Source organism: Ovis aries, chromosome 2, assembly GCF_016772045.2.
Source record: "Ovis aries strain OAR_USU_Benz2616 breed Rambouillet chromosome 2, ARS-UI_Ramb_v3.0, whole genome shotgun sequence".
NCBI classification, from domain to species: domain Eukaryota; kingdom Metazoa; phylum Chordata; class Mammalia; order Artiodactyla; family Bovidae; genus Ovis; species Ovis aries.
In genome coordinates, this window is record NC_056055.1 from 129,027,312 (window position 1) to 129,049,198 (window position 21,887).

Sequence of the window (21,887 nt, forward strand, 5' to 3'; positions counted from 1 at the left end):
GAAGGTGCTTTAAGAACTCTAAAGAAGGAAAATGTTGGTTGATGTTGTGGTTGCTATTGTCCCAGATGAGTCAGGAATCTGTGATTCTGGCATGTTGTTAATTCCAGAATGAGGGAAATAACAAAGAGATTTTATGCAATCCTAACATGTTGTTTTCCTTCTCATTTTCTGGGACTGAGACAGGATGATGAAATAAATGGGAAAAGTCTTCTAACCTACAGGTCTGGCATCACTATACTGTGGACACAAAAGAGTGGATTATAACAAAATGCGCGTCTACTTGTCAAGATTCCAGTTCTTTTTGTCTGCCAATAGTCAGGGTTCCCAAGTGACTTGGTGGAAGCAGCCTTTATGCTCGAAGTCTTGTCTCTGCTTGTGTGCGCATGCTTAGTCACTCAGTCATGTCCGACTCTTTGCGACCCTGTGGACTGTAGCCTGCCAGGCTCTTCTGTCCATGGGATTCTCCAGGCAAGAATACTGGAATGGGTTGCCATGCTCTCCTCCAGGGGATCTTTTTGACCCAGGGATCAAACCCATGTTTCTTACAGTCTCCTGCATTGGCAGGCGGGTTCTTCCTAGCACCGCCTAGGAAGCCCCTTGTCTCTGCTTGGCATAGCTGTTAACTGATCAGCTCCTGAGGTAGCTAATCCACAATGATAGGGCTTATTTCTACATATCAGGATTTCTGATAAGACTAACCTGCTATGGTTTAATACATTTAAAACCAAGTGCTAAAGAGATCAAGTCTGTATACATTGGGAATTTAATAATTTTCATGTACCTCTTCAAATTTTCCACCATATGGAATTATAATTCTAAGGTATTGGCAAGTCAGCAATAATAGTATTGAAACTTCACTGTGAAACTTCAATGTTTTACAAAAGATCTTTCTCATCCCATGTAGTGCTGGCAAGGCTTTATCCATAGGAAATCTGTATGAACTGGGAAGAGTAGTTCCTCAGATTATTTTTCTGCTTAAACCAAAGAGGAAAACATCTGGTCAAACTCATTTATCACAACTGTTTGTCTGTAGTATGAAGGTTTCCTTAGCCATATTCTTGGCTAATTTGTACTTGCCGGTAACTCAAAGACAATAAAAAGTAATAAAGTAGAAAAACAGATTTCAAAAATTTCAGTGAAAAGACAAGTACATTTCTAAATTAGGGGTTATAAAATGATCCATGGCATACAATGGGTAAGAGATTTATTTCTTTTTTAGAAAACATTTTTTGAGAGTTTCAGATTTGTAAAAATGTCATTGAAAACTAAATACCTCACAGAAAAAGAATGTAAGGAAGCACTAGTAAAAAATAAGTATGATTGTATAAGGAGTTTTCTGATTAACATCTTCTGTTTAAACAGATGTGCAAAAATAAAGAGACTCAAAAATAACAGCTAATTTAAAAGGGTAGCACAAATATCTAGAAATAATATAGGAAAAACTAAGATCTGGAATAAACTGGTTTTAAAAAGAGTTACAGGGAACAACTCATGTGACTTTTTAAACTATTTTAAAAGCTTAAAGAGCAGGAGGAGCAGGAATAAGAATAAGAAAGATTTAGGCTCAATGTTAGAGGAAAATTTCAGGTTTTTATATGTCACAAACAATATCTGAGCCTGTTTTGCTTCCATATTTTTCAAATAAAAATAGGAAATCATCAAATTATTGAAGGACACATAGACCGAAATATTTAAGAAGGTAATATGAAACTTCTGATAAATGCAAAGCAGCTTTAGTCTCCAGAAGCAGATGAATTGTCATTTCAGGATGGCAAAGGAACCTTCGTCAGTTATCTAAGATTTTCCATTAATATTAGCAAAACACCAAAAAATTATAGAGTCCGGCAAAGGTTTCTGGAGACTTGAAAGATAATAATTTCCCCATTTCAGAGAGTAAAAATCTATTCATTGTGAGATGGTAGAACAAAATATGATATAAATAATTAATATTTATAAAAGAATATAATATTTTACATGACTTCTTTAGGATAAAAGATTCCAAAGTGTTTTATCAAAGTTACTAGACTAGTAGGGACGGAATGTAAGACTGGTATATGATAATTTTAGAAAAAGAATTACCTCTCATGATATCCTTATGGATAAGCTGGCTATGTAGGTCAATAATAGTTCAGATATATTCACAGCTTATTTAACATCTGTAACTAACAACATTGATGGCTATATTACTTTAAACACTGGCTATCTTTGTTTATCATGAATATAAATATTGAAGATGCTCCTTTCTTCCTAATAGTGCCTGGATTTCAATGGCAGCTATGTTGGTAGTGTTGGAGTCTGTTACCCAACTCAGGGCATGGATCCTGTTGAAGGCTACAATAGGACATGCAGGAAGAAATTAGGCTGTGTTCTAGTCCTAATTGTGTCTCTTAGGAACTGTTTGGCCTTGCAAGTACCCTCATTCCAAAAATAAAGGTGTACCAATTGGTGTAAGTCAATCTTACAGGTGGCTGTGAGGTTTAAAAAGCTATACCAATACCTAGGCATCAAAATACAAGACAAGAGTATCACCTCTACCTCTGTTTCCATCTGGAATGAAGGCAAATATGGAAAATCACCATGGAAACAGAAGACATTAGAAATACAAAGTGTGGCAATGATAGCCTCAGAACTTAATTTCCCAACTCTGTCGAATTATATTTGACAAAAAATATCAGACCAAAACAAGATGGAATTAGCAGGAAAAAGGGGCTGTTGCTTAGACTCAGAAATGCTAACACACAAGCACAAAACAGTAGGAAAAAGCAAAGCAGTTCATGTGAAACAATCTGCAGTGATTAGTTGACCACATGGTTAATAAGAATATTGTGAAAAATTTAGTTTCCTTCAGTCTGAGATAGACTGCTGCTGCTACATCGTGTCCGACTCTGTGCGACCCCATAGATCGCAGCCCACTAGGCTTCCCTGTCCCTGGGATTCTCCAGGCAAGAACACTGGAGTGGGTTGCCATTTCCTTCTCCAATGCATGAAAGTGAAAAGTGAAAGTGAAGTTGCTCAGTCGTGTCTGACTCTTAGCCACCCCATGACTGTAGCCCACCAGGCTCCTCCATCCATGGGATTTTCCAGGCAAGAGTACTGGAGTGGGGTGCCATTGCCTTCTCCACTGAGATAAACTACCCTGGTCAAATTCCTGGGATGTTTAAGAGATACATCAAAGAGTTACTTTGCTTAATTTAGCAGCCCTTCCCCCTTAATTCAGGCTTCCCCCGTGACTCAGCAGGTAAAGAATCCACCTACAGTGGAGAAGACACAGGAGATGTGGGTTCAATCCTTGAGTCGGGAAGATCCCCTGGAGAAGGAAATGGAAACTCATTCCAGTATTCTTGCCTGGGAAATTCCATGGACAGAGGAGCCTGCTGGGCTACAGTCCATGGGGTTACAAGGAGTTGGACATGCCTGAGCAACTAAACACACACATCCCCTTAATTCAAGAGCGATATCTAAGGTCTGTCACATGTCCAGTAGAGGCTGGCAGTGTCAGGAAACTGTGATCTACAGGAAGAGTGGAAGGAACAAAGGTTAACTTTAGGAATCAGACCGGTGAAAACTCTTACTAGCTGTCTTCAGTTATCTAAAGGATTGTCAAGTGTTGTTATAGGGTTTATTTTCACTCTGTGCCATTCCAGAGAGCAAAGCAGGAATCAGTGGGTATAAAAAAAGGCAAAAAAGGAGGCAGACTGTTGGTTCACAGAAACTACTTTATAATAATACCTCAGTCTGTACAATACTAAGAAGGGCCATTTGGTGAGAAAGAAAGATCTCTATTGCTGAAGTTTTCAGCCAAGACTGGCTGCAATCTGTTAGGGAATCTATACAACACACTTTTGCTTTAGGCTGGTCCTTAAGGTTATTACCAACTCAGAGATTTTATTAGAAATTTGTCTTTACTTCCAAGACTATAGTATGTCCAAATGTTTATTTTTACTTCTCTTATTACATAGATATCCATAGACTGTTTGCAATAGAAGGTATATTATTTTTCTGCCGACAGGGCATCTTGCAGAAGCTAGTCAGCCCTTAAAAACTGCTGATTTACCATCTTAGAGGTTTCTTTACTCCACAGAAGTAATTTATTGCATACGATTATGATATATAATATCTCCAGCTTATTAAGAATGAAAAAGCCATGTTTCTGTGCTATTATGGTTGAGTTTTCTACTGTAGAAATGGTTAATGTTCACAGTTAAGGTTACCATGGTAACTATAACTCAATTCTTTGTGACTATAAATTATTTTTTATTCCTATATGTTGACTTTGATTTTTTATATTCATGTGATACCTAGCTATTCAAAGTGACAAACTATAATCTCTCTGTAAGATAAGCTAAATGGGTTAAAGATCTTTCCCCTTCATGATTATAAAAGGAACTATTTGAAGTAGATAGTTACTAGGAGCTAGAATAGAAAAATTAGTATGTTGTGTGATAAGGGAGTCAAAGCAGAGGGTTATGGTAGATTATAGCATGCACTGTAGTGAAAATAAAGTGACCACAAACCAGTAAAATCATATTGTAGGTAAAATGGATAAACTGTGATTAGGGGTAAAAAATGCCTCAAGTATACAAGTACTTCCTCTTTCTATGCCCATGGTAACATTAATAACTAATGATGGCACTTTTTAAAATTAATCTCAAACAAGTCTTCAGATCCTTTACAGCATGATATTTTAAGAAGGGACTATTAATTGATCTCAGATCTTCTCAATTCTCATTTCTCCCGGAAATACTTTAATTGTGAATGTAGAAAAGGCAATAGTTTCCATAAATTTTGCAGAGATCAGATTCTACTCTTCCTGGGATAGATCTAGGCAGTTGGTTGAGGGATTTACTAAAGGAACAATGATTTTGACATTAGTGGTTCCATAGCAATGATGTTCTATTGAAAAGATAAGACTTAAAAGGGATTCCTAGATGTGGCACTGGGGCAAAAACTTAACTTCTCTGAGTTCTAATTTCTTGATGTGTAAAATGTACATAGTAACATCTTTCAGTGTTTCAGAGGAAAGCACATTGGACATTTTATGACAGGTGCTCTATACTGGGCTAAGAGGAGAAGGGAAATGTACATTTGTCAAGTCAGCTAGATCAACTGAACCAATACTGATGGTTAATGAGGTCTGGACTGTTGCAGTCACATTATCTTCATATTCAAATAACCATGAAGTTTACACTGTACATGTTGTAGTTTATGCTGTACAATGCAAAAGAACTTGGATTAAATTTAACTAGAAATTAAGTTTGAATTATTATAATTTGTTTAATTTTCCTAGCTAGGTTGAAATTTCCCAGAGGACAGAAATAAAATTTAGATTTTGTGTCTGCGAAAAGTACCTTGTATTAATAAGATTTGAAAAATTTTTGTTAATGTAAATTAAAAAGTTAGTGATAAGACATAGGAAAAATAGTTTCAAGTGAATATAGCCTAAACTATATGTAAAAATAGAGGTTAATGCTCCTGGTTAGAGAATATCACAGCACAGGCCTAAACTATAGCATGATGAATATAGCAAATTAATAAAATACCACTATAGAAGACTATGGAAAACTGGAGGGAGAGTGGTTAAAATCCATTTCCACAAATTAACAAGTAACTATTTCTGTTATATTATCCTGAATTTTCTAAAATTATTGAATATCAGATTAGGCTATCTATAGAAATAATACACTCCCACCTAGGTATTGAAAAATGCCAGCATTTTCTTAGAGTATTATCTAGACCATTCTCAACATCATGTTTATTAATATGTATTCCTTTGGGCTATAATTAGCATATTACATGTAGATATGTCTGCTTTTAAGTGTTAGTAATAGATTTTGTTGTTGTTGTTGGTTTAGTTGGTAAGCTGTGTCCAATTCTTTTTGCGACCTCATGGACTGCAGCCTGCCAGGCTCCTCTATCCACAGGATTTCCCAAGCAAGAATACTGGAGTGGGTTGCTATGTCCTTCTCCAGAGGATCTTCCCAACCTAGGGGTCAAATCCATGTCTCCAATATTGGTAGGTGGGTTCTTTACTGCTGAGCCACCGGGGGAGCATAAAAATCCAAATGTCTACAAGTGGGAGAGACAGACTGTGGTATATCCATGCCACGGAATACTCTCTCTCTCTCTCAGTTGCTAAGTCATGTTCGACTCTGCAATTACAATGGCCAGAGTCTGCCAGGCTCCTCTGTCCCTGGGATTTCCCAGGCCAGAATACTGGAGTGAGTTGCCATTTCCTTCTCCAGGGGATCTTCCTGACCCAGGGATTGAATCCACAGCTCCTGCATTGGCAGACAGATTCTTTACCACTGAGCCACCAGGGAAGCCCAATAATAGATTACTAAAAATTATGTCAATAATAGTAATAAGAATGAAAGTATCTGGAAAGCTATATATTATCAGATTGGGAAAAATAATTGCAATTGCACAAGAACATTAATTTCTAAAATGCTATCAGGTTAAATTCATGTGGAATGAAGACCTATGGGTGAAGATAATTATGAAAAGAAAACTTAGAAAGGAAAAGTGCAATAAGAAAGAAAGCCATATCTGGCTGAAAAGCTTAAGTATTGCAAATGTTAGAAGGAATTTCTCTTTTCTCCCAAACAGGTCCTTAGTCAAGGAGAACTATGAGATAATAAGAGTGAATCATACAAGACTAATCAGAAATAATAAACAATGACCAGAAAAAAGTGGATCAAGATTGGCAAGGATTATATTGCCAAATGGCAAGGATTATGACAGTATTACAGACCTAATCAGAGAGGCTACTTTAGTTCAGGATCAAATCTATTTTTATAGGTAGCCCTGTATAGTTTTACTATCTGGTGTATGCCTACTGAGATTTGTCCTTAATGATTTTACTTAAAAATAAAGTTTCATTTGACAGAAAACAACAAAATTCTGTAAAGCAATTATCCTTCAATAGAAAAATAAATTTAAAAAAAGTTTAAAAAAATAGTTTCTTCTGGGTATTTTATCACCAGAGTGTTTACAAGAGTTTTCTAGGTTTCTAGATAGGATCAAGAATTGTAAGCAGTCTCATGCTTCTATCTGATCACCTGATCACAAGGGTCTGATACACCAATAAGTTGACATTAAAACTCATAAAACCCATCACTTGTGAAAATAGATTTAATCAGGTGCCTTGCTTTTGTTAAACACTGTAGCATCATTCAAGTTCTGAGTGTTCTTTAGCCCATCACTGCATAGATATAGTAGAACTATGTGACTCTTGAAAACAGTAGAAATTTTTAAGTAGTAACATTTTCTTATTACAAAAGTGTTAAATGTAGCAACTTCAGAAATGAGACAAAAAAAAAGAAATAAAGAAAATCACACTGCAATTCTGCCTTCCCAAGACAGAGCCACTGGTTGACATGCTTCATGAGCAACAGGCCCAGGTCCTTCTCGTTTACCACTGTACCCATGGTGAAGATCCCAGTGCCTGGCATGTAGCAGTGGTAAAAATATCACTAAATAAAATAAATGCTGTTAAATAAAATAAATGTTGGCATTTTGGTGTATGCCCTCTTATAATTCTTTCATATGTAAATATTTTTGAAAACTGAGATCATAACATGCACATTTGAATCCTGGAACATAATTGAATTCTGAACACTAATCTTGGATTGAGAATACATTCTCTTTTTCCAATAAGATTTTGCAGATTCATAAAGTATGAGAATTAGAATGGAACTCAGTGTATTTAGTCCAAAGTTTTCATATTAGATACAAAGGAAAACTTACAGTGGTGAAGAGGCAAAAATGGGCATTGCAAAATCTAGGCCTCTGGATTTTTAGCCAGACTTTTTCCTGCCATATAATATGACTCCTACACAGTATCTTAATCCAAGATTTTTGAAATTGAAAATTCATGCTTCTTCAAGAATTTTGGTCACCTATTTTTCAGTATTCCTTTGAATACTTGTCACTCTGATATAAATTTAAAAGTGAAAACTATAAAACACTGATGAAAGAAATCAAAGAGGACACTAATAGATGGAGAAATATACCGTGTTCATGGATTGGAAGAATCAATATAGTGAAAATGAGTATACTACCCAAGGCAATCTACAAATTCAATGCAATCCCTATCAAGCTACCAGCGATACTTTTCACAGAACTAGAACAAATAATTTCAAGATTTGTATGGAAATACAAAAAACCTCAAATAGCCAAAGCAGTCTGGAGAAAGAAGAATGGAACTGGAGGAATCAACTTGCCTGACTTCAGGCTGTACTACAAAGCCACAGTTATCAACAGAGTATGGTACTGGCACAAAGACAGAAATATAGATCAATGGAACAAAATAGAAAGCCCAGAGATAAATCCACACACATATGGATACCTTATCTTTGACAAAGGAGGCAAGAATATACAATGGAATAAAGACAATCTCTTTAACAAGTGGTGCTGGGAAAACTGGTCAACCACTTGTAAAAGAATGAAACTAGACCACTTTCTAACACCACACACAAAAATAAACTCAAAATGGATTAAAGATCTAAATGTAAGACCAGAAACTATAAAACTCCTAGAGGAGAATATAGGCAAAACACTCTCCAACATACATCACAGCAGGATCCTCTATGATCCACCCCCCAGAATTCTGGAAATAAAAGCAAAAATAAACAAATGGGATCTAATTAAAATTAAAAGCTTCTGCACAACAAAGGAAAATATAAGCAAGGTGAAAAGACAGCCTTTGGAATGGGAGAAAATAATAGCAAATGAAGCAACTGACAAACAACTAATCTCAAAAATATATAAGCAACTTATGCAGCTCAATTCCAGAAAAATAAACCACGCAATCAAAAAATGGGCCAAAGAACTAAATAGACGTTTCTCCAAAGAAGACATACAGATGACTAACAAACACATGAAAAGATGCTCAACATCACTCATTATTAGAGAAATGCAAATCAAAACCACAATGAGGTACCATTTCACACCAGTCAGAATGTCTGCGATCCAAAAGTCTGCAAGCAATAAGTGCTGGAGAGGGTGTGGAGAAAAGTGAACCCTCCTACACTGTTGGTGGGAATGCAAACTAGTACAGCCACTATGGAGAACAGTGTGGAGATTCCTTAAAAAACTGCAAATAGAACTGCCTTATGACCCAGCAATCCCACTGCTGGGCATACGCACTGAGGAAACAAAAATTGAAAGAGACACATGTACCCCAATGTTCATCGCAGCACTGTTTATAATAGCCAGGACATGGAAACAATCTAGATGTCCATCAGCAGATGAATTGATAAGAAAGCGGTGGTACATATACACAATGGAGTATTACTCAGCCGTTAAAAAGAATACATTTGAATCAGTTCTGATGAGATGGATGAAACTGGAGCCTATTATACAGAGTGAAGTAAGCCAGAAAGAAAAACACCAATACAGTATACTAACACATATATATGGAGTTTAGAAAGATGGCAATGATGACCCTGTACGTAAGATAGCAAAAGAGACACAGATGCATAGAGCAGACTTTTGGACTCAGAAGGAGAGGGAGAGGGTGGGATGATTTGGGAGAATGGCATTGAAACATGTATACTATCATGTAAGAAACGAATCGCCAGTCGATGTCTGATGCAGGATACAGGATGCTTGGGGCTGGTGCACGGGGATGACCCACAGAGATGTTATGGGGAGGGAGGTGGGAGGGGGTTCATGTTTGGGAATGCATGTACACCCGTGGTGGATTCATATCAATGTATGGCAAAACCAATACAGTATTGTAAAGTAAAATAAGGTAAAAAAAAAAAAAAAGTGTTTGGTTAGGGCTTCTCCAGTGGTCTCGTAGTTAAGAATCCATCTTGCAATGCAAGGGACGCTGGTTGGATCCCTGGTCGGGGAAGACCCACCAGTAGGATCCCTGGTCTGGGAAGATCAACCAGTTGGATCCCTGGTCTGGGAAGATCCCATGTGTCATGGAGTTGTGTGCCACAACTACTGAGCCCATGTACAGCAACTACTGAAGCCTGGTGCCTAGAGTTGGTGCTCTCCAGCAAGAGAAGCCATCCCAATGAGAAGCCTGCACATCGCAACTAGAGAGTATCTCCTGCTGCCTCAACTAGAGAAAGCCTGCATGCAGCGATAGAGATCCAGTACAGCCAATAAATAAATAAATCTTTAAAGTAAAGTGTATGGCTAAATCTTCTGTGAAGAAGTTTGGTGCTAATCACCAATCTAGGTAATTTCAAATATTTATTTTTTCTGATATTCAATAAGCTATAGTTGTTTTAATATTTAAAATTAAATTTTTTTGTTCTACTTAAGATACATAAATATTTATTATTATAGCTTGATGCATGTTTTGAAAACTTCAATGGCTTTTCCATTACTGAAAAAGCAAGGAATCTCCTAAGTTACTATCCTTAAGAACAAGCACTAGTGAGTAATTAGAAAGATTTATTTTCCTCCCAAATATTTTCACTCTTCATGTACATTGTTTCTTGTACTATTTGTCTTATTTGACATAACACGATTTCAATTAGGTTTTTAATGATCAAGATACATGTTTCAAGATTTTGAAGGTGAGCAGTTTACAAGTAACTCCCAGCATTTTCCATCAAAACAGTAATGCCTCGGGCTATTTAAGTGGTAGCCTCAAAAAAGAAAACTGAAATGATAATCATTAGCAGGGTATATTTTGAATGTCATTGTGCAACATTATCAAATATAATCAGAACAAACCAAGTAATAAGTGCAGTTCTACACTTATCCCAACTTGCCCGTCTCATTCTAGTTAAAAATGATTTGCCAAACCAGAAATTTACAACTAGTGTTTCATGAAAGTGAACCTGGGGAATCTCTAAGCCATTTTAGCCCCTTGTCTTTCTGCATTATTCAGATTTGCTAGACTTACTGAACATGAAGAAAATGAATATTAGTAGCCAGTTCCTTTCCACCTCATCCTCCCATTCTTTAAAGTACAGGTTTTTGCTTTTTTCCCCTCTCTCCTTTGCAGTATTAACCCAAGATTGCAGTTGTGAGAGTGTTTGTGCCCTTTTCCTACAAAATGAAGAAAATGACAAAGCTATAAAACAAATCCTGACTGTGGTAAATGAAAAGAGAGAAGGAAGAAGAGGAGAGGGAGGAGGGTGGGGGAGAAAGGTTAAATGATATCCTATGATTTAAAGTGAACTTTCATCTTTTGTGCTGGGCTTAGTCCCTCAGTTATGTCTGACTCTTTGCAACCCTATGGACTGTAGCCCGCCAGGCTCCTCTGTGCATGGGATTCTCCAGGCAAGAATACTGGAGTGGGTTGCTGTACCCTCCTCCAGGGGATCTTTCCAACCCTGGGATTGAGCCCAGGTCTCCCACACTGCAGGAGGATTCTTTACCGTCTGAGCCACTAGGGAAGACTTTTCATCTAGTAGCATTGCTTAAATTATTTTTCAACCTTAAAATTCTTTATTTATTTACTAATGGAGAAGTTGAGGTAAAACTGGAGCTGGAGTAAGCAATTTCTACTTATCCTCTCTTGGTCCTCTCATTCCTGGGCTGTCATCATTCACTCTTCTCCAGCCGGAAACTATTCACAGTGGTGCTTCGAGCTTAGCCTTCCCTCTAATTGCTGTCCATCTGTTTCCATTAAGCATCTAAGCCATTTGTCTCATTTAAATATCTTGCTCCTTTTTTGAAACACTTCAGATAAAATTCTGACCTCAAATATTTACATAACATTTTCCTAGATTTCTGCATCCGAGGACAGTGTCATTTTGCTATTATTAAAAGAATGTTAATTCAGCACCTTTCACACTGTGAGTGATAAATGTGCAATTACTGTTACTTTGATAGTATGATATTAAAAAATGTTGAATCAAGTATTAAGTTCTTCCTTTTATAAGAAATTCCGTAATTTAAGAACAATAGTTTCTTCTCTGATCCAACGTCAAGATAATTATTTTGACAAATTCTTTTGAGATTTTTAGATCATAGAAATATGATTAAATAAAACCAGTCATCAGTTGGAGTTATCATAAGAGCTCCAGAGTATTCCTCCTGTGATCTAAAACAATGTTTTAACAACATCCCTTGTCTCCAAATTCTGTCTTGTTAAATAAGAAATAAAAGTTTGAATAAAAGTTTTTCCTCTAGTTAATTTTAAAATTGTCTGTGGGTTAAGACAGAGCCATTTTGCCACTGTACTTCCACTATGGTTCAAGTCCATATTTCTTGCTCATTAGGGAACTGGGTCCCTGTTCTGCACAGTTTTGACTCCTGTAAAATAAACTTTCCTAAACTTTGATGCTATAGCATCAGTCAGCTTAGAGAGATGCTGTAAGAAATGCCCGTGACACTTATCACTAGTGTAGAGGTGGTGTTGATGATGCCATTTACTATATAAAAGAGGGTCTTGCTTTATAAGGATGCCTGGGAGAGATGTCTCATATATGTCAGCACTGGAAATAATCACACCTCCTGAGCATCTGGACCTGACGGATTATTAACCCATCATATTTTCCCCTTAAAGCTAAATTTGTAGCCCTTCTCCGGCAAGTACTCCAAGCCATGTGCATTCTAAACTACTTAGAGCTTCAACTCATTTTTCAAACTCATTATTCTATTTATCTCAGTTTCCTTGGCTAATTATTTTATGTTATTTATAATATGTATTTATAATAGGATATTGTAATTCTGTTTGGGAGGAAGAGAGGTAGAAGAAAAACAGATGAGCCAATATAGTCACATCATTATTGCTTGCATATGTGAGGACAACTACACATGTACGCTGCCCTAGTGGCTCAGACGGTAAGGAATCTGCCTGCAGTGCAGGAGACCGGGGTTCAATCCCTGGAGAATGGCGACCCACCCCAGTATTCCTGCCTGGAGAATTCTATGCACAGAGGAACCTGGCAGGTTATAGCCCATGGGGTCACAATGACTGAGCAACTAACACTTCCACCTACATGTTTGTATACTTTGAAGTAGATATCTCTTCATGGAGAAGAAGAAAAAGCTGTAGTACAGAAAATGATTAGTATTAAGGGATCACCAAGTTTACTTTCGTACTTTAAATTTTAATTTTTAACAATAATTTTCTTAAAGATGTAGAATTAATATGTTTGAAATATAAACATGATATTAGTTGCATATCTACATAGATAAAAGGTAAGTTCTCATACTTGTATAATAAAAATATTTTTGTTAATTTAAAAGTCATAATTTATAGGTGATACTAAAATTGGCCCAATTAAAACATTATTTGTGATTTTCGATATTCAAGTTACAGCTAGTTCTTAAATTATTATCAATTGTTCTAACAAATCATTCATTGATGTTTATTTGTAAGCTATTTAGGATTGTGTAATTTTATATTTGTGAAGTTTAAAAGATTTACATGTCATTCATTCTCACATGATTCAATATCATGCTCATACTTTCCAATTAGTACTGCAAGCTATGGACGTTTTGAAATTCTTCCAGATATCTTACAGCCCTCCACACTGCTTTAGGGTATGCAATATTGACAGCTTGATATATATTACTAGAAATCTGCTCTTAAATCTAGAAGTTAAAATTTTAATACTAGCTCAACTGAAGTTCCCTTTAATGGAAAGGTTAGACATAGAAATAAAATACAACTTTTAAATTTATAAAAGGAAAACTGTAAATGACATCCAATATTTGTGTGCCACATGGCACTATATGCCAAGGGAGCTGGCTACTTTCATGTTATAATTAATAAGATTCATCAGTGTCAGCAAATATGCCCAAGTCATTTACAATTTGGAAACAATCACCCTTCAATTAACTGATTCTCCATGCAGTGATTTTGATCATTGGATGCTTCTTCTAGTTAAATAAATAAGAGTTTTTTTAAAAGTTAATTTCGTAGACCTGTAAGTGGGCAACTGAAATATAAGAATTGAATTTTTAAAATGGTAATAATGATGACAATGACAGTTTAGCACTTTGCAGCATAGTGCTTTCTCATATTAGTATTTTTTTTGTTCTTCAGACTATTATTATCTCAAATTTACATATGAGGAAACTGATGAAGAACTCACCTGGGGTCAAATAACTTGGAATAGAATAATAGAGACATGAACAGAAACCCTCTATTTCAGCTCTCATACTGTTTCCAGGATTTTGCCCTATACCGCAGTTAGATATTAACTATAATATTCAACTTTGCTCAGGAACATCATTAACTGTTGTTAAATAAAGTTTAATTGAAGCCATAAATATTAATGTGGAATTTTGAGAACCTTTTATAATTATAGTAATTAATATAAAGCTTAATGATTTTTAATTTTTAAATTTGTGTCAAGTCCTCTTTATAGAACACATTTGTCATTCTACTATCCTGAGCAATATGAAAGGGTCGCTGCTGCTCTTTTCCATGGTTTACACCATAGAGAATTCCCCTTCTAGAAGCATTTCATCACAGATTAACACCTGAAATTTAGAGCACTTATTTCTCTGCATCTTATTAATAGCTATGAAAAAGTAAAGGGGTCATTTTGAGAGAATCAGTGATATCCAAAAGATAACATACTAATTTCTTTTTAAACATAACATGTTGAAAACTACCTATGATATTTTTAAACTGCTTGGGTTCTGAATATTGCTCCATTAATTAAGATTTAGGAGGTTCTGGGAGCTCAGAAACTGGCCTTAAAATAACCTTACCATTAGAATAACATAACTCTTTGGGTTTATTTTGGCTTTATGGGGCTCAAAAGAGTGTCACATTTCAGACGCTGAACTGCTTTTACATTCTTTAGTGTAATACGGCATTCTCAGTGCATCCTGCACTCTAGAATCTTCTAGGATAATTGTGATCATCCTAACTCAAAAAAGTCAGAATCACTGGGGATAGGGTTGAAAATTGAACATTCTAAACTTCCTTGCTTAGTTTTTAATCTGCAGTCAAGGGTTAAAAACCATTAAACCCATTGGGAACTCATATGGGAAAGGAATGACTGTTTTCTTGGTCACAGAAGTCTCTATATAAGGCATGCATTTCCCTGTGGTTGGTAGCTAATCCTCCTGTGCATTGCAGTTTGCTTTCAACCGCCCTTGACAGAGCATGTTTCTTCTGACTGGAAGTCATTTAAGTCTCCATTGTTTCCTAGGAATGCCCCTCAAATGAAATGAAAGCAAAAGTTTTTTATTTTGAAATAATTATAGATGCATAGGAAGTTGTAAAGGTAGTGGAAGACCCGTGTACCTTTCATTCAGTTTCTCCCAATGGCCCATCTTACATGATCATAACATGATGTCAAAGACAGGAATTAGACACTGACACGATGTGTATGTAGAATTCTACGTTTCTTTATCTCATGTGTAGACTCGTGTAACCATCAGTGCAATCAAGACACAGAACTATTCCATCACCACGAAGATCTCCCCCTCCCCCAGTGCCTTTTATAGCTACATCGAATTCCCTCCCTTCCTCCATCCTGGCTAACCTTTGGCAACTATGAATCGATTTCTTGTCTCTAAAATTTTATCATTTCCAGAATGTTATAGAAATGGACTGCATGTACCCTTTGGAGATTTTTTTGTTTGTTTTTACTTAGCATAATGTCCCTTAGATCCAAGTTGTGTGTTATCAACAGTTCATTTCTTTTTACTGTTCAGCAGTATCACATTTGGTTGTTTCCATTTTTTGTCTCTTACAATGATGCTGCTACAATAATGTTGCATATCTCCCAGATAAATGCTCAGGAGTACAATTGCTGGGTTGTTTGGTAAATGTATGTTTAATTAAGAAACTGCCAAACTGTTTTCCCAAGTGGCTGCACCATGTTATATTCCTACCAGCAATGTATAGTATATCAAGTATCAGCATTCTGGCTAGTATTTGGTGTTGTCACTTTTTTTTTAATCACACTGAGACATATATAATGGTTTTTCATCATGGCTTTAATTTGCATTTCCCTTTTAGCTAGTGACACTGAACTTTTTTCACAAGCATACTTGCCATTCATGTATCATCTTCAGTGAAAGGTCTCCTTATGTTTTTTTGCCCATTTTCTAATTGGATTGTTTGTTTTTACTGTTCAGTTTTAAGAGTTCTAGATGAGTGCTTTGTCAGATAGTTCCTCATATTCTGTAGCTTGTCCTTTCATCCTCTTAACAAGATCTTTCACAGAGCAGAAGTTTTGATTTTGATGTGGTTGAATTTACCAACTTTTCACTTTTATGAACTATACTCTTGGTGTCATATTTACGAACTCTTCACCAAGTTTAGGTCTCCCCTGGTTTTCTCCTATGTTATTTTCTAAATATATGATTTATTTTAAAATATATGATTTTATATATTTTATTTTTAAATATATGATTTGACTTTTTTTTTTTTTTGGAAGTGGTTTGAGGCTTAGGTTGAGGTTTATATATTTTTGCTTACAGATGGCCCATTGCTTTAGTGCTATTTGTTAAAAAGCCTATCCTCTACCTCCATTGAATTCCTTTTGTACTTTGGTCAAAAATCGTCTCCTCTCTTGGCATCTGTTGATACCACCTGGGCTGGGAGGAGGGACACCTCCCAACTGCTTTCTACAAGGCTTCCACCAGCACTGTTGGGGTGGCCTGGTTATTACTGAGCTGTGCTAAAAGTCCTGACTCCACTAGGTCTCCTCTGACGTCATCCTCGAGGGGAGGGTGGCGCCTCCTTACAGCCTGGCACAGGGTGAGGATGGGGGTTGGAGGGAGGGGGTGTGGGCGGGGGAAGCTGAGACTCTCCACTGGGCCTTTGTTTGCGGGCAGCAGGCTTTTCTGTGGTTATTGTCTCAATGTTGGCTATCTTGCTAAGCTGTCCCTTTGCTGGGCTGTTGGAAAGGAGGGCAAGCTTTTCTGGGAGGTTCTTTTTTTGTTTTTGTCATTAGCATGTTTGGGTTGCTGGCTTCTTCAGTACCCAGCCTGGGATGTATGAGGTGAGAAGAAAATGAAGGGAATTCACCACCATGTGGATCCTGGGGCTCTAGTTTCCTGGATTGCCTACCTTCTTTCTACCTTTGAAAATCTTCCTATGTCGGTTTAATATATAATGTCTAGGATTTTCAGTTGCACCTAGTGGGAGGAATAGGGAAAAGTATTTCTACTCTCTTCTTTCAGACACTGAAGTCAGCATTAGTTTTGAATGTGATATCTAGCTTATGGTGTACATGAGATTATTCTCCAAATTTGATACGAATCTAGCAGCAGTTTTTGAAGGCTATGATAATATCCAGAAAATAAACCTTACTTACATATATAATAATAATAGTTAGCAGTTCTTTGGCACTTAAGTATGTTTGTTATGGTCTTCTTGACACACCGGAACCTGGGGACAGGAGTTGACGAAAAGAAGGCAAAGAAAAGAAGGATGCGAGGGACCCAAGTCTCTAGTGGAACAAGGGTGCTTTATTCATGGCAGCGTGTGCTTATATATTGTCATACAAGGAAGCTTTAGGCAGAAAAATAAAGTTGAGTAAAAAACACCGAAACCAGACGCTTAACAACAGTAACTAGGGGAATAACAATCGTCAGAGGGCCAGAAGACAACCCATGTACTGGAAATAGGAACATGACTAAGTAGTTGTACAGAAAAGTAAAAAGGTTACTGAAAGGAATCCATGTATGCCTTCCACCTCGTGACCTCAGTCCTGAGAACTGCAGGCAGCTCTGCTCCTTCCTGTTTTCCAGGAACTGATAAGGAACAGAAGGCCCTTGAGAAACAGCAAACAATATATAGGATTCCTTAAAATTAAACGTTCCCTGACAATTCCTCCTTTTTTATTATTTTTTGTAAAAAAGGCCCTGACCAATTGAGTTTGTTTAGTTTGAACAATTTTTGTTGAAAGGCATTGGTATATAACAAATATAATTACCAGGACAATTACCAATATTACAGCACCAGACCCAATACTATGAGTAATACTTTGGAACCATCTTCGAGTGTCTAGCCCAGATAATTGATCAGCTAGCTATTCAGCTAAAGTTTCCAAATTATTGGAAGAGGGCAGACTTTTAGAGAAGGTTTCAAAGATTTCTTTTTGTAATAATTGTGCATTTAGGGAAGCATTATCATGTATATCTTGCAAATGAAATTTAATTTGCTCCCATTTGTAGGCACTACAGTTGAACTGAACAGGGGTGATACAAAATTGAGTAGAATTCCAATCACATTTTAATATTATTTGTTTTTTGTAAATCTATTAATTGATCTCTGACCCATTTGACAGCTGTTTTTAGTTCCTATATTTCATCCTGAATTTCCTCACCTATCTGAGCCTGAGTGGCCCACATAGTATGAGCGTCTTTGGTCCAATTTTGAATAAAGTTTTGTGTTTGAATTGAGGTTTGTAAAGCGATGCCTGCGACAGCGGCAGTAGTGTAAATGACTATTAAATGTCAAGAATGAACCATCCAATGAATCATTTAGATCGCCAGAGTAATTTAGTGAGTAGTTGAGAGGCAAGTCCTGCCACAGGACCCTCTTTCTAGGGATTCATATTTCAAAGAAACAGAGGAATTAAAACAAGTGTACAATTTGTAATCGATATGTCACAAAATGTAGCGTCTTATTAAATTGCAAGTTCACTATAGCTACAACAAAAGGAAGAGGAACACAAGCTTGTATAAAATGTGAATGACTATAATGAAAGGAATAGTTACTATGAGTCGAAGAGCAAGCCCAGCAGAACCATACCAGCCACAGTCATGCCCGTCAGGGACCAGCGGTTGAAGCGCTCTTGGCCCTTTTGGCTCTCGGTTGTTGTACTGTTTTTGTAGAGTTCCACAAAAGTGTCCCACCTCCGTTCTCTTGGATCCAAGGCTCTAGGTGGTTATTTAGGTAAGTGGCCACTGAAGTTGTGACCTGACTCACCGATACTTGTCTCTCCTTGTCTATGCCTTTCATGCATCTTGTCGCACTGAAGGAGAAAAAGGCCACAATGTGACCCCAGTTCACCCCGTGATCTGGGAAGGGTTCATTCATTACCTGTTCAAAGCTCTGATATGCTGTCCCTGGGGTGATGTGGAGCTGGGACGTCGGGTCGCTGAATGTCTGTTGGTACCTCAGTTCAAACTCACTGCCTGCCTCCCTCAGGGCTTGCTTTACTGTCATCATGGGGAACACTTTCCAAGCTTCTGCCGTGGCCAGTGGCTCCATTCACCGCAGGGCTATCTGCCAGGTGCCAGGATGGGTTGCCACTGGAGGTTTCCATATCTGATTCTGTCCCTTCTGGGGTCTCAGTTCTGTTTTCTTTCATATCACTAAACTGACTCTAGCTGTATCCTTTCTGGGAAAGCTTGTAAGAGAGGAAGTCAACCACTAGTTCCTGGTTGCTCTGAGACATTTTTATAATAAGGATGGGTTCCACCAGTCTATTGTCTAAAATACCTATAGTAAAAAAGGGGTTTAGGTATATAGGTCCAACAAGTATCATTAATTAATTCAGCTTGAGCGGGGTGGGGCAGGGGTGGGAAGCAAAGGCAAGCAAAGCAAACATAGCAACAAAAATATTTTCTGGATTCCGAGGCATTCTTTGTTGAGAAACCAGATTTTTAGCTTGATTAGTAAGGGTTTTTGTTTATTCCTAGTAAGGAGATCATAAGGTCAATGATGTTGAGGGTGGTGTTTCTTGGAGGTTTTTAGAGTTGCCATGGTTTGTATTGGAATTTTTTCTATCTTGGAATTTTGCCGTTTCTTTTTTATTTTGAACACCGGAGGCTCTCCTGGGGTGGATCTTCTGAAGAGGGAGCCAACTGATTTTTGTTGGATTTATCTGGAGAAATACAAGCATACCCTTTTCCCTGTAAGATTAATTTCCCAGCTTTCCATTGTTTTGTTAGCCCGTCTTGATACCAAATGGGCAGAGAAAGAGACGTGTCTTTCAGTTCCTAGAAATGTTTTTCTGCTTATGTCAAGATGACTGTTTGTGCTAAAAGTTTTAAAAAATTTAAAATAAATAAAGCTGTGTTAACAATAGTTATAGGATTAAAGAATATCTTGTTACGTAAAACTCACAATACTGTATCATAAGGAAGGATGCCAGTCTTCCTTCTTTTAAACTCAATGGTTGGTTCTTCAGTAGATGGTTGGGATTCAGGTGTGCTTATGAGAGGAGGTGAGCTGAATGCCCTTCTACTGCACCATTTTGTCTCTTTCTTCAAAACTTAGCTATTTTAATAGAGAGGAATCCTTTTATGTAATCAAAGACCGCAAGTAATAAATTCTTCCTTCCTCCACTCTGCTTTAGTTGTGTCTGTTGTCTGACACCTTCTGAGCAGTGAGCCCAGTTTTCAGGTGGCAGTAGTGACTCGCCCTTGATGGTCCGTCTTCAAAGAGAACGGTGTTACTCTTTTACTAATGAATAAAATAAGGTCAGAGAGTTAAATCAGACTCCTTTTGTTACCTTAGTCTTTCTAACTTCAAAACATGTACTCTTTAATCATAATGCAATATTTTTTAGCTATACTTCCAAAGTTTCTTAGAAAAATGCAGTGAAAAAAAATGTATTAGGAGCCAAGAGACACTGTATTTTCATACACATTTACACAAAACTTATTCTCTGAATCTGGGCAAGTACTTTCAACTCTCTGGCTCTCAGTTTTCTCAACTTTAAAAATGAAGGGTTCTTACATGCGTTCCCAAACAAGAATTAAAAATTTTAAAAATTAAAAAAAATAAAAAAAAAATGAAGGGTTAATCTTGATTTTTAAAATCTTGACTCGAGTAATAATTTTATGACCATCTAAAGATACAGAGAGAAATATCATTTGGAATTTCAAGGTAGGAGGGGATTTCTGAGTAGTTCTTCGAGCTCAGTCTGTAATAGTGGAGCTAGTAGGGGCAGTGCCAAGTGAGAATGAATTAAGTAGGCTGTTTCAGATCTCGCATCTTCTATCTTTAATGTTATTCACCAGATGTAGCTTTCCAAACACCTATTTCTGAATACACAGGTTATGTGACTCATGGAGTAGCTCCAATAAGACTTGAGAGTGTCAAGGATGAAACGACACGAAATGGAAACCAGACACTGGGTTTTAATGTGGGAGGTGCGTGTGGATATATGTGCAGGAAATCTGCTGCTCCAAGTATGGCACAGGGTTATTATATACTTGAGGCTTCGTTAAATGGTGAACATCAAGAGTTACTATCCAATTAAGCTCACCTGTGTAACATCATTTATGATTGTTTCATTATTTTGTGCCAATCATCTTCACAGAAAATGCTTTGCCCATCAAACCATTTATATTATTTTATGTTCCAAACGCTCCAGTTTTCTGAAAGGAGGAACATATTGCCATATGAAAAGATAATGGATTTGTACATCTGCTGAGTATTCTTATTCTCACAGAACAACTTCATATGTACAAGAAAAATAATTCAACATGAGTTCTATGATTTTTTTCTGTAGCTCCCCTTAGCTGTCATCTTTCTTTAAAACTATATTATATAAATATCTAGGATTGAACAAAGCAATTTTTTTTAATTTTATTTTTTTTACTTTACAATACTGTATTGGTTTTGCCATACATTGACATGAATCCACCACAGGTGTACATGAGTTCCCAACTCTGAACCTCCCTCCCACCACCCTCCCCATATCACCTCTCTGGGTCATCCCAGTGCACCAGCCCCAAGCATCCTGTATCCTGTATCGAACCTAGACTAGCGATTCATTTCTTACATGATAGTATACATGTTTCAATGCCATTCTCCCCAATCATTACACCCTCTCCCTCTCCCACAGAGTCCAAAAGTCTGTTCTTTACATCTGTGTCTCTTTTGCTGTCTTGCATACAGGGTTATCATTACCATCTTTCTAAATTCCATATATATGTGTTAGTATACTGAATTGGTGTTTTTCTTTCTGGCTTACTTCACTCTGTATAATTGGCTCCAGTTTCATCCACCTCATTAAAACGGATTCAAATGTATT

At 37.0% G+C, this 21,887-nt stretch overlaps 1 pseudogene; it reads right to left on the reverse strand.

Moving 5' to 3' along the window:
• Nucleotides 1–18,614: 18,614 nt before the first annotated feature.
• LOC101102129 (bcl-2-like protein 1) lies at nt 18,615–19,298 on the reverse strand (annotated as a pseudogene).
• Between the last annotated feature and the right edge of the window lie 2,589 nt (nt 19,299–21,887).